The sequence below is a fragment of the Pteropus vampyrus genome, unplaced genomic scaffold (genome assembly GCF_000151845.1).
Source record: "Pteropus vampyrus isolate Shadow unplaced genomic scaffold, Pvam_2.0 Scaffold160, whole genome shotgun sequence".
Classification (NCBI taxonomy): domain Eukaryota; kingdom Metazoa; phylum Chordata; class Mammalia; order Chiroptera; family Pteropodidae; genus Pteropus; species Pteropus vampyrus.
This window is the reverse complement of record NW_011888941.1, coordinates 476455-488941: the sequence shown is the minus strand read 5'-3', so window position 1 is coordinate 488941 and position 12487 is coordinate 476455.

Below are 12487 nucleotides of genomic sequence, written 5' to 3'. Positions count from 1 at the left end.
GGGGCCGCGGCGCCGCCGAGAGTCGGGCGAGTGAGCGCGAGGCCGCGAGACAAAGCTGCCCGGGCGGCGGGGGCGGAGCGGGAGGGAGGCGGAGGGAGGCGGGCGGCGAGGGAGGAGGGGACACGGGACACCGAAAATATATTCCGAGGAGAGAGAAAACAGCTCCCCCTTTCCTGCTCCGGCAGGAAAAGCGGGCGGAAACGCACTCCCACCGAAGCCCCGCCGGGGAGGGCGCGGGGCGAGCCGCCCGCGCGGCGCGAACGTGCATCGGGGTGGGGCCCAACAATGGCCGGCGGCGCGCGCGCTGCTCGCCCAAGGGGCAGGAGACCCTCGGGCGGCCCGGCGGGGTGCAGGGGGAGAGGAGACGCCCCTGCCTCGCGCCGACAATAAGCGAGGAGCCCTGACCTGCGCCCAAAGGCCACGAGGCGGCCGGACCCTTCTCTCAGGGAAAGGCTGTGTCCCGCCTGTCCCTCTAAAGGGACGCGAAGGAGCTGTACCCAAGCAGAGGACGGTGCTCCCTTGCCCGTCACTCCCACTTATCCCTATGCCCTTCCCCGATCACCAGATTCTCGACCCTCGAGACCTTCATTCCCGATCTCCCTGCTTGGCCTTCTTGCCCCTTCTTTTTTTTTCCAGGGTAAATTTGTCACTCGGTTATACTTGCGGGACGCGCTGAGCATTCCTTGGCTGCCCGGTCCCAAGTCTTTGGATGGAAACAAATTCCAAAACAGCTCCTCTAATTGCCTTGTGCTGAGTTTGTCACTCAGATGAACACTGTGTTTGGGGTCGTAAGTACTCAGCCAAGTTCCGTGCCTAGAGATCATTAAGGATCAATAAACAGGCATCTTCCAGCAACTTAGGATGCTTGTCAGTGGATAGACAATTTAATCCCGTTAACCAAGAATATATGGCCTATGCACAGCCATCATTTCTATCACATCACTCCGCTGTATAAAATCTTTCAATGGCTCCCTCTTACCTCACAGCAGTTTCTCAAACCTAAGTGCAGGGAGTCACCAGGAGGGACAGTAAAAGCTCTGATTGCTCTCCACACCGCCCCCCCCCCACCACCCCCACCACCACCTCCAGAGTTTCTGATTCAGTTGGTCTGGGATAGGCCTAAAACTTGCATTTTTAAGGAGCCTCTGTTACAGGGATCTCCTTTGAGAGTAGGAGCCTCACATGATAAAAATCCAAGGCCCTTGGTAACTAGGCTTCACAGGCATCACCATCATCATCCACCCATTCTTACTTTACATATGGTACCCAATTTAATCCCTCCTGTAGCCGGGGAGTGATGTTTTCCTTATTTTAGGGATGAAGAAACCAAAGTACTAAAAGATAAGTAAGGAATGTGCCTAAATTCCTTAAAGCATATTCTGGAAGCAGAGCTGGGATTCTCACCAGGTCAGCCTGGTCCCCAAAATCCAAGTCTCTGACTCAGCCAAGTTAGTCTTCCACCCAGAATACATTTAGCACTCTCCTGCTTCCCACCAGTTTGGTTTCCATGATTTTCCACCATGAGAATTCCTTTTAAGGCTAAGATACATTTAAGGACTCCTGGAATCCGTAGATTAGGAAAAGGATAGTAACCAAAGTATTCTTGTAAATTTAGTAGTGCTTTTCAATGATTTTGTTTTTTAAACTATCAACAGCAATAGCATTATCTGTGAATGTAAAGTAAATAATTTACTCAGAGAGCTAGACTGGTGCACATGTGAACTTTCAGATCATATTATAGTAATATTTTAGTAGTGTTTATTATCAATAATAGATAACATGTATTGAGTCCAGACAAGATGCTGAGTCTCTTACAGATATTATCTCATTATTCTTCACATTAACTCCAAAAGGTGGGTACTCTTATTTTTTCCCATTTAACACATTAAGAAACCAGTGTCTAAAGAAGTTAAGTGACCGGCTTGGTGTCCAGGCATGGCAAGGGTTCCTAAGACACCCTCCCTCTACAGGCTCACAGCCTCAGCTCCAAACTCATGACCCTGAAGCCTGCCTCAGAGCACCCCCTTCTCTGCTAGTCAAATTCTCCATCACCTCAAGCTCAACTCAGAAACCATCTCTTCCTTCTACAAGCTTGCTCTAAATCCCTCCCCTAAGCTGCAATTTGTCATTATCACCACTGTGACATATTTCCCACTTTCAAATTAAGTACCTTTTCTTGAAATGCCTACCCAGTGCAAGGCACTGACTCTGCCATTGCCCAAGATGCAAGGAAGATGAAGACAGCCTATCCTCAGAGCTTACAGTCTGATAATGGATATGAGAGTTTCATAAATAGCTATAGTTAATGGCAGAACATAATAAATTCTGGCTGGATGGAAAGAGGTCCAGTAGAAAGTGTGCTGCATTGGATGTAAAAATGAACTGGATTTAACCCTAGTTCTCTTATCAGTTGTGCAGCCTTGCACATGTTGCTTAACTTCTGAGCTTCCATTTCCTATTCTGTGTCCTAGATGAAGACTGGAGGTAAAAAAGACAGTTAAGAGGCCATCTTAAGGGCACAGCAGGTAGTAACATCTGAGGACAGGAGGTATGAGAGGTCTTAGGCCAGTAGACTCTCTCAAGACTTGGCATCTGATGCGATGCCAGAGGCAAAGGAGAGGGGTAAAACATTTGCATGTGGTTGGAGCCTTGTCCACACTGGGGAGGATACTGTCATGAACAGAGGAAAGGCTGGGAGTTGCTGTGTTGTGGTGGCAAAGGAAGTTTGGGTTTTGGACTCCGTGCAGAGTTAACTTTTCATACAGAAGCAGCATCCCCTGCCTAGCATGCAATTCTGCTCAATCAACAGGCACATGTTAGTTCAGGCTGCCACCATGAAATACCACAGACTGGGTGACTTAAATAACAGAAATGTATTTTCTCACAGTTCTGGAGGCTAGTAGATCAAGGTCTCAGATGATTGGGTTTCTGGTGAGAGCTCTCTTCCTGGCTGGCAGATGGCCACCTTCTCACTGTGTCCTCACATGAGCTTTCCTGAGTGCTAATACACAGAGAAAGGACAAGCTCTCTGGTGTCTCATCTTATAAGGACACTTATCCTATTGGATCAGGGCCCCACACTTAAGAGCTTATGAATTTAAACTTAATTTTATTTACTTATAGGCCCCATTTCCAAATACAGCCATACTGGGGCTGAGGGCTTCAAAATATGGAGGACACAAACATTCAGTTCATAGCAAACCACATGCAATATGCAATGCCAGGAAGTAGACATAAGTCATGGCCCTTGTCCTCAAGAATGTATTTGCAAACACAAAATAAACCCATCCGAAAAGATAATCAAAATAACAAATTGAAAAAAAAAAAAATACTAATTTGGCATTTTAGGCTGAAGGAAAAGTAGCTAACTTGGACAAAGAATAAGAAGTTGAAAGAATGTGGAATCCGGTCACGCTGGGTCTGAGGACTCAGTTTAGAGAACCCTGAGAGATAAAGCTAGATGACAGGTTATGTGGAACTAGAAGACAAAACTGAGGCATGGGCGATGTGGGATTAAAGACAGAACCCAGATTATCAATCAAGTCGAGGTTGAAACAGCTTAGCCTTGGCTTTCAAGGGCTCCAATGGCAGGTAAGAGCCCGTGGCGTGAGGTCAGCAGGCCAAGGGATATAAATGTGCATCCTTCCGGGATACAATCAACTCACACCCAGTCACTGAAATTCCAGGGGGGCCTTACCTATGCAAGAGGTCAAAAATGACAAGCCCCTGTACATCACTTGACATATTTCCTAGTTTTTTTCTATCTTGTTAAAATTTTGGTGGAAATTGATTTTCAACTTCCGAATGGGGCAGGGCAAGGGGGCAGCAGAGCTGTGAAACTGAGCCTAATATAACTTAAGGGCTTGGGGCGATAGAGGGCTTAGGTCAACTGGAAATAAATGACATAAGTAGCAGTGAGCAAGGGGAATTGAGTCAAACAGAGGAAACAAGGGTGGGCTGTGTACAGGAAAAGCTCAGAAAGGAAAAGCCTAGGTTTAGGGGCCAAAGAGCTGAGTTCTCATTCTCTGATGGTCAAGGTGTTGGCAAATGCTTACTGTCTCTAACCCTCAGTTCTCTAACATGTGAGATTAGAGGATTGGGTGGAAATGATCAAAAGGTCCCTCAGGCCTTAGAGACTGTGATTTATGTAACCCTGGCTTCAACCCTGCAACTGCTCCTGCCTCTTAGCCAGAGTGGGAGAGGGTTGACTTGAGTGAGAGTTGATGAAACGTGTGGGACGCTGTAGATTCGGCAGGAGAGCCCAGCCCTTTAAAGGCCATTGAAGGAGTCAGACCCTTCTCAGACTAGTGTATCAGTTGAATTAAAAGGAAGCAACTACAGGGTGGAAGGTGTGGGACACAGAAGCAGATCTAAGGGCAACAAAGGAAGAAGCTGACCAAAGGCAAGAGAGACACCCTACTCTAGCTATCGGAGTTGTTGTCACTTTTGTGATGAGGATGTTATTGTAGCTCGGATCTACCAAAAGGAGATCCTGAGACAAGGATTTGATGCAGGGAGTTTATTTGGAAAATGATCCCATGATGCAAGAGTGAAGAAGACAGGAAAGTGAAATAGAATGATGAACCAGGAAGAGCATGTTGACAAGGAAGTTATCACTGTGGGCAGCTAGGCTGGATGGACCTAGCTAGCTAGAGAAAGAGAAAATGTAGATTTACCTTACTTTATGAGGACCTCTATACAGGGACAAGGTTTTTGTAAAGTTTTTTTAAAATGCATTTTTAATGCAGGGGAACTTAGCTATTTATAGAAGACCTATTTAAAATCTTTTACAAAGGGAATTACTGTCCCTTAACTTACCTTTTTTACAAATGTATATTTTATATATTGGGATGGCCGAAATCAAGTTCAGCTGTGAAAAGCCTTTTACCAGCAAAATCCTCAAGGGGCCTCAAAAATGAGGTCAGAAATAGTCCTAGCTTTAGAAATCAAGATTGGGGCCATACCAAGTGATGGGGAGGAGCTGAATGGGGATGTTAAATAATTATCAGATGTATCTGATAGGTGATTGGTTGGAGGAGGGGAATCAGGGACTCTGCCAAGGGAAGGCCAAGGTAGGCCTACTAGATAAAGAGATAACAGACTTTTAGATATACTTGATTATATATTTGTATCCTAAAGACTGTGCAGAAAGTGACCTCAGGAAGAGACCAGACCTGTAGGCCTCTCTATGCTTAGCCATTTAATATGTCACAACTGAAATGGAATCGTGAGTTTGAATAAGAAGCATCCGATCCCAGCCAATATGCATCAGAACCCCCACTGAAGAGCAGTTCAATTATAATCAAGTTTATTGCTTTAAAAATGAATGAACCACAGTGTTCCATTAGTGATACTGCAAGCTGGCCAGTCCTATTGATTTGCAGTTCTCGGTTAATTATATTGATTCCATTCTCAAAATCTTCTAAAATATACTCCACAATAAAAGATTGAGTGATGACATCGCAACAATAAACTATAAACTGTAAATGCCATATTTATGAATTACAAAATTTGAGCCTTTTTTTGTTCTTTTGAATAAACATAATTGGCATCTTCACTCTTTTGCCCACATCTGTATTCTATACTTGGTGGCCAACTAATTTAGAAAATATAGCTCGGACCAGGTCAAGGGGCCAGCATGACTGACATGGATCACCTGGATTTATCCTAATTCTTGGCTACAGACACCCCCTTCAGATTGGTTGGGAGTTGAAGGGAGGGGCGGGTGATGTTAGGGGAGGGGAAGAGTAGGACAAGAAAGTGTGCTGGGAACACAACTCAGGGTCACAAGGGAGAACCACTAACTCTCACAGAATGGCATCTTTTTTGCATTCGAACTTATGACTATTAGCTGCCTATGCATAAACTACATAAAATGAGATTTAAAACAGTACTAATGGGGAAGTGCTAAAGGAAAATAATCTTTCAAATCACAGCTTAGTTCTGTAGTTATACAGAGAGAAAATTCAGAGGAAGTGGGATGCCAGTAGGTGGCGAGAGGAATTGAGGAGGGGATGATCTGAGTGTGGACTCAACTTAAGCCCACTTGTAAATGCCACCACCCATTTTGAAATTTCTGGGAACTGGGAACAAGGTAATCACTCAGAAAAGAGAACAGTGACCTAGGAAAAAATGAGAAGATATTTTTCATAGCTATTAATTCTTTATACACATCAGACCTTAAGAGTCCCTTTCCGCATGTCCGTTCTAAACAGAGTAGATGAAGAACTAGCATATGTGTTAAATCTCACAAACTATGTGAGACAGAACCTTATGTTCCTTAGGGTTCCCTGGATTTCCTAGGAAAGTCTAGGGAGCTAGACACAATTTCTTTTATATGTTTTATAAATTTAGAATATGAGTAACAGTTTATTAAGACAAGATTTCCACTGCTAAGAAAAGTTTGCAAACCACAGGCTGAACTATACTTAGAACTAAGGTTTCTATGATCACGTGACAGAGATGTCTAATAGATATAGGTCTGCTGAGTTCAAAAGTAAGCAGCACTACAGGCACTTTTTAAAATCATTGCCATGACCTAAGTAGAGAAGTAGAAATGACACAGGAGTTGGGACCAGGACACTGGGGTTGATTCAGCTCTCCCAGAATCGACACTCTCAGTGGTTATATCACCCAGCTTGGTATCATGGGACCAAGTATTCATTAACTGCTGGGTCATTATTAAATGCTTCCTACTCATACACAGATTTGAGGATGAACTGTGTCCCCTACTCTTGTCTATTTAAGTGTGACCACAGTTTATTAGGGTCTACCTGATGGCCAGTTTTTACTAAATACCTCCTATTTCTTACACAGCATATTTTAGAATTGATGAGATAATCAGAAACATTTTTAATTCTTCAGAACCACATCCCAAAGACTAACTGAAATAATGAAAATAGTAGAATTATAGAGTTTCCCAACAATAATCTGGGCAACAATGTTTATATTGAAATTTTTAAAGGATGTTTACAAGAAGTTTGTAATAATACAGAAATGTATGTTGCAATGTTAATGGAAAATATCACCATACAAAATTGGTATGAGATTTTAGTAAAAGCTACATCAAATTAAAAAACTATTTATAGGAAAAGTTGGGAAGAAATAGATCAAACTTTAGGAGTTTTTGGCTGACAAAACTGTGAGTGATTTTTTTTTCCTTTCTTCAAGACGTGTGATTCTACAGATTTTCTCTATGAGCATTGTCTTATTTTATGACATAAAAATATAAAACTTAAATTTTACAATGAAATAAAGTAATTATATGAGTTTCCTTGGGCTGCCCTAACAAAGTACCACTAACTGGGCAGCTTAAACAGAAATATATTGTCTCACAAGTTTGGAGGCTGGAGGTCTGAAGTCAAGGTGCTGGCAGACCATGTTCCTCTGAAACCTGTAGTCAGTCCTTCCTTGCTTCTCTTTCCCTAGCTTCTGTGGTCGCTGCAATCACATGGCATTCACCCTGTGTATCTGTGTCATCACAATGCCATCGTCTTATAAGTGCTCCAGTCATATTGAATTAAGGGCCCATCCTACTCCAGTATGACTATTTCTTAACTAACTATATTTGCAACAACCCTATTTCTAAATAAGGACATTCGGAAGTACCTGGGGTTAAGAATTCAACATGTCATTTTCGGGGGGTTGGGAGACACAATTCAACTTATTATAGTAATTTAACAATTTTGATGTTGCTTACAGAAGTTGAAGCCAATCTTCTTTCTTACCCTAATGTAGTGGTTTCCACATTTCAGCACATGGATAATTTAGGAAAGTGGTGGTTTTGGTCATTTTTGCTATGACTTCCTCACTTCTCTTGCCACCCCTCTCATTATCTAACATATATTTATTAGGCAGGTACTGAGTGTGCAGCACTGAGTTAATCTATCAAAATAAAAAAATCACACAAAACTCTCTTTTCACCAGTAGCTGCAAGTTGTTTTTGTTTATTTACACTGTAATTTTCAAATAATCTGACTTTAAAATGAACATCTTCACTTTGCAAATTGCTTTAAGTTAGACTAATTATCTTTAAGTTAGACTAAAAAAATCTCCTTAGACATTTTTATAAGTATAAAACAGATGATAGAGGGAAAAAAGAAGAAAACTAAAGTAGAAATAGGTCCAAATAGAAATGAATTTTGCTTGTTGTAAAGCCAGAAAGAATGTTTTTTCAGCATTGAGTAACCTCTTAATTGGTTGGGATATTTGTGAATTAGAAATGTTTTAAAATAGTGTCTTACCGGCTTTGAACTATTCTTCGTGACTTTCTTTCACTGTGTTACTAGAAATAGTTTCACTTTTTAAATGAAAGTTTAAGCATGTTTATTTAATTTTTCAAAAGAATGCTGTCTTTTGCTAAGTTTGACAAAATTGCTTGACACAAAAACATAAATCAGGGAATACAGTGTGGTACGGATATAGCAAGTATGTCTTGTTCTGTATTCTCTAAATATAATCGTATTGCTGCTGCATTCCTTTGGAAGCAAAAATATTTCGCTCATTACTTGCACACGTTTATTTTAACGGGTAATTATGAGACTCCCAGTGACAACTTTGAATCAGTGTGTGTTCCATTGTGTGGCTATTCCCCTTTATTTCCATTTTCTTGTTAGAAATGCTTTGTGTTTAAAAAGTTAAGGAAATTAATGCAAAGCTACGTCAGTACAATGGAACTTCACCACATAGAAGTCAGGAAATTAGAATGTGTTGTTCTCCCAGCAGCTGCTATCTGGCTACTCTGAACATTATGTCAGGAAAGTTGAAGTGGGGCCATTTTTCCTTACAGGAATTTCATTGAGATACAAAAGAATATCACGTTTTCCCACTCCAGCTTGGTACACAGGACTGCGCGTAGGGCCGGCCCGACCAGCTCTGAGTCTCTGGGTACTCAACCTCGTTCACTCCCAGCCCCTCTTCTCTACAAGAAGGTGGCTGCAGTTGAACAGACATATACAAGTAGTAGCCCCATTTATGGGTGTTAACCACGTGCCAGACACTGTACTCAGCACTTTACCTGCATTATTTCATACAGTCCTCACGCAGAAGCCTGTATGGCAAGCATTACTGTTATCTGTTTCACTGGCGGGAGAACCAAGACAACGCACTAAATAACCTGCCATGATCACACCTTTAGAAAGTAGCAGATCCAGGATTAAACACAAAAGTCATTTGGACAGCCCATGCTTTTGACCAACAAGTTTTAGGTGACTTACACATTTTAACCAAGTCTTGGAATATCTAATTCCCTAACACAAAAAGGGACTTAAAAAAAAAAAGTTCTTCTGATTATAAAAGTAACACATATTAATTGAAGAAAATACAGAGAAGTGTAAAATAAAAAATAAAATTTACCTGTAATCCTTACCAATAATCATTCACAGTTCAAATATTTCCTTTGTATTTTTTCCTAAGTATGAATGCATGTGTGCATATGTGTGTGTGTGTGTGTTTAATGTATAGTTGGCCCTTCATATCCATGGGTTGTATATCCATGGATTCAACCAACCAAGGATCAAAAATATTTTTAAAAAATTATGTTGTTGCTGATGTGTACTATGTAGTTAGGCCTATAGTGGTTGATGATTCAGTCGGTGATGAACATGTGCAGGCTTTTTTTGTTGTCATTATTCCCTAAACAAGACAGTATAACTATTTACATAGCATTTACATTGTATTAAGTATCGTAAGTAATCTAGAGATGATTTAAAGTGTATAAGAGGATGTGCGTAGGTTATAGGCAAATACTAAGTCATTTTATGTAAGATACTTGAGCATCTGTGGATTTAGGTATTTACTGGGGGTCTGAAATCAATCCTCCACAGACACCGAAAGACAAACAGCAATTATGCTGTTTGGTGACCTGCTTCGTTTCACTTCATATTTACGAACATTTCCACATCACTGAATGCTGTTACGACCTAATTTTTAATAGCTGTGCTAACTGCAATGTAATATATTTAACCAATCCTGTGGTCTTGGGTAGTTAGGTTGTTTCTAATCAGTCACTGTTTTAATTACCACGTATGCTAGTAATTTCCTTAAGATAAATTTCTAGAAGTAGAATTGCCAAATCAGAGACTCCAAACTTCTGTAAGGTTCTTGGTACATTTTGTTAACAACCCACCTCCCGCAAAGGCTCCACCAGGTTGTGAGAGGGGGAGGTTTAAATGTGGATATTTCAAGTGTTAGCGCAAGCTTTCAGGGGAGTTATCATGGGGAATGTAGATCACCTGTTACTTCTAGAGACAAATGGATAACCACTTGATATGTCCCTGTGGGGTCCAAGAAGGACACTTGGTTCACCAGAGAAGGGCTGAAACAGAGGAGGCTCCATTAGGGTTATGCACTGCATGCCTAGCTCAAGGCTGTGAGTTCAGGATCTCTGAGAAGCATGGAACTACTGCTTCTCCGTGAGTACAGCAGTAGTAAAGATGGTGGGACATTTACTAGTTTACCAAGGGTTTTCCTGCCTGCTATGCCCTCTGATCCCTATCACCGCCATGGAATGATGCAGTTCTACCACCAATCCATCGGCCTTTTCCAGACAATCATGGTCAGATTTAGGGGAAGTGAGTGACTTACTATCACACCACTCTACACAGAGAAGCCCAGACCACATCTGGCTTGTCCTCCCCTGCATCAGGCTGCCTCCTCTCAAGAAAACAACCTCTATGTCAAAGATGCTGTCACTAGACAGGTGAAAAATACTTGGCATTGTATTAAGGAGCCCTTGAACTTGCTTTACAAGTAATTACCGTTGTTTTTTGACATTTGCCGAATTCAGCCACACTATAGATGCTGTCCTAGACACAGATGGTTCTGAGCCTTTGGGCTTGTGATCTTAAGGAGCCAACAAGCCTGGCAAATGGGAGACATGAGGGGAATTCACTTAGTCTGAAAAAGGGCACTTTGGGTAATTACATGTCTAGTTATACATTGTTGACAACTACTTAGTGCTCTGACTGACGATGCAAAGACAATGCCCAGTTTGCTGGTTTGAACAAAGGCAAACAGGCTCAACCCCAAGTATGAGTTTCTATTCCATTTTGGAATGTTGAAACAAGAAAGCCAGTGGTCACTGTGTGTGATGTGCACTTAAAGTCACTAAAGATGAAGAAAAACAAAGCCTTAGAGGGTATTTCCAGATCTGCCTATTCATTTTGGATATATTTAATGTGTCGCGCACACACACACACACACACACATACACACACACACACAATTTAAACTTTACCAACTACCTTCTTCTGTTACACAGTATTACAGTGAGGCAGGAATAGGAAGCATAAGACAGTTTGTAAACAAAATTAAAAAGTGAGCTGTAGCTGCAGCTCTGCAGGGACTTGGCTGATATTGGGGTTTTGGTTCCTCTGTGCATCTGAAGTAAGCGTGATCTGCAAGGAGAGGAGACTAGTACATTGAATGAACCCTGCAGCTGACTCTGACTGGGAGGGAGGATGAGTGATAAAGTGGCTAACACAGGGGCTTTAATATTTTATGTTTTAATCTGCATATAATAAAACACGTTTAATTAACATTAAAATTAGTTTTTGGTCATGGTGAACTTAATAGTGGTAAAACTGTTAGGTTAGCCAGTCACAGCTAAGCTTGACCTGGCTAGTGGGCTATATACAAATGTAAAAACTTCTACGATGACATCACTAAGCAGGGAGTGGAGCTTTCTCCATTCCATTTCTAGAGAAAAGTCTAAAGACATTGAAATAAAAGTGAAATCCCTCCCTTGCACACCCACCCACCATGCCCTCCACCCTCCCAAAAGTACCCATTTATAACTACCCGACAGGCCTAGCAAATATCCACGGGTTACACTGAATTTTTGCTCAAAATTATAATTGTAAGCATTATTATCTTTGACCACAAAGAACTAAGGAGAGAAAATAAATGACTGTCAGCAGGTCACGCTGCATACTTGATCAGAGCTGCCATTTATAAAAGGCACGGCTATCTTTATGGATAAGCAAAGTGGCAGTGGTCTGAAAATTGTGCACTGAAGACCTCTCCTTCTGAAATATCTAAGGTGCCACCGTTACCTATTTACCTCTGTCTTAGCTTGGGCTGCCATAACAAAATACCATAGACTGAGCAGCTTGTGAACAACGGAAGTTTCTTTCTCACATTCTGTGGACTGGAAGTGAGATCAAGATGCCAGTGTGGTTGGGTTTTGGTGAGGGCCTCCTCCAGGTTGCAGACTGCTGACTTCTCATTGCATTCTCAGAGCAGAAAGAGAGAGAGAGAGAGAGAGAGTACAGAAGCCGACTTCCTCATGCTTTTTTATAAGGGCACTAACCCATTTCATGATGGCTCCACCCTCATGACCTACGTGCCTTCCAAAGGCTCCACCTCCTAATACCAGCACATGGGGTAGAATTTCGACATTTGAATTTGGGGAAGGCACAAACATCCAGTACATTGCAAACCCTGGGGCGAGCATTGCTTTCCTTCATTCATCACTTTTAACGGGCACG